The sequence below is a fragment of the Chiloscyllium plagiosum genome, unplaced genomic scaffold (assembly GCF_037043375.1).
Source record: "Chiloscyllium plagiosum isolate Xiang-an unplaced genomic scaffold, Cpla_swu_hap1 HiC_scaffold_11, whole genome shotgun sequence".
In the NCBI taxonomy this organism is placed as follows: Eukaryota; Metazoa; Chordata; class Chondrichthyes; order Orectolobiformes; family Hemiscylliidae; genus Chiloscyllium; species Chiloscyllium plagiosum.
Window position 1 is genome coordinate 87,273,429 of NW_028270149.1, and position 1,814 is coordinate 87,275,242.

Here is a 1,814-nt window from a genome sequence, read left to right on the forward strand (position 1 = left end):
GCACGTTTCTCCCCTTCCCTGTGTATCTCTCTCACTCCTTCTGTTTTTTTTTTAGATTAGATTACTTTACAGTGTGGAAACAGGCCCTTCGGCCCAACAAGTCCACACCGACCCGCCGAAGCGTAACCCACCCATACCCCTACATTTACCCCTTACCTAACACTATGGGCAATTTAGCATGGCCAATTCACCTGACCTGCACATCTTTGGACTGTGGGAGGAAACCGGAGCACCCGGAGGAAACTCACGCAGACACGGGGAGAACGTGCAAACTCCACACAGTCAGTCGCCTGAGGCGGGAATTGAACCCAGGTCTCTGGCGCTGCGAGGCAGCAGTGCTAACCACTGTGCCACCGTGCCACCGTTTTTCTCCCTCCTTCCCTGCATATCTTTCTCACTTCATCTCTCTGTCAGCAACTCTCTCTCCCAGAGTGAGTAGGAGACAGATGATAATATGTAAACACGGAATAGAAATTTTCTGACATGGTCATGTTGTATATCTTGTCTTACCCATTCTGTTTATTTAACAGCGCTGGTGTTAATTAAAAATATTGATTAGACTTTACAAAGCAGTGAAAAAAATGTCATTAACATTTGAACTCATGACTGAAATACAGCAATGCAGACTTATTTTACACTAACATCAGATAACATACAACAAACAACAATGGAAATGGAGTGCTCACCTCAGCAACACATAGACTAAAATAAACTGAAACCATACAGAGAAAATTAGCATTGTCCCTGTACAAGGATGACATGCAAATTCATGAAGTTTCTTTTCTCTCTTTCAGATCAGGGAGGGGGAGAGTTACCTGGATGCTGTGTTTCAGGAAGTAGTCACACCCCTTAGATTGACTACCTCAAATTTGGTTAATGGACAGGGATAGAAGAGTGTGACTCTCAACAGGGAAGAAGAGGGATCCAGGAGGCAGTACTGAAGGAGTCTCATGTTTGAGCTTATCTAGCAGGTTTGAGATTCTTGCTCCCTGTGTAGATGAGAGTGGGACTGGAGCGAAGATGAGCAAACTGACCATAGCACTGTGGTAAAGGGAGCCATCCAAGAAGGTGGAGAAAAAGAGAAATGTAATTGTAAATAGGGATAGTGTAGTTAGGGGAATAGGCACTATTGTCTGTAGCCAAGATCAAACATCCTGCCTAGTGCCTGGTTCAGGATGTCTCATCTGGGCTGCAGAGAAACTTCGAGTGCAAGGGGAAAGAACTAATTATAATGGTCCTTACATAGGGATACCAACGATATGGGTAGAAAGAGGAAAGAGGTTCTGCTAAGAAATACAAGTAGCTAGGGGCTAAATTAAGAAGCAGAAACAAAACAGTAGTAACTTCGGGATTACCGGTTGAGCAATAAGCAAATTAGCACAGGGTCAACAATATTAGAGAGGTAAACAGGTGGCTCAGAGATTAGTGTGAGAGAAACAGTTCTGATACCTGGGCACCAGTACAAGGGAAGGTAGGAGCTGTTCCAAAGCGAATGAGTCCTGGCAAATCATATAACCAGGGTTATAGATAGGGCTTGAAACTAAATAGTGTAGAGGGGTGTGGAATTCAGTTGCATGGAAAATTATGAAAAAAGTTAACCGGGGTGGGGGGGTGGGGGGGGGATGTCGCAGACTCAGCAGAGGTTATTAAAGTTTCCAGAATGAATAAAAGGGTCAGGAATCTAACTTGGAGCACAGCAGATAAGGGGTCAGCTATGAGAAACAGGGCAGTCAACACAGGACTGAGGGCATTGTACTTAAATGCATGCAGGTGATGAAATAAGGCAAAGGAGCTTGTAATATAGATGGTAGTTG

General features: G+C 44.3%; 1 non-coding gene across 1 annotated transcript; it reads left to right on the forward strand.

Annotated features, from left to right (window-relative positions):
• The first annotated feature begins 678 nt into the window (after positions 1–678).
• On the forward strand, positions 679–789 carry LOC122557572 (U6 spliceosomal RNA). The gene has a single exon (XR_006313874.2). It is a non-coding gene; the product is annotated as a U6 spliceosomal RNA (small nuclear RNA).
• The last annotated feature ends 1,025 nt before the right edge of the window (positions 790–1,814 follow it).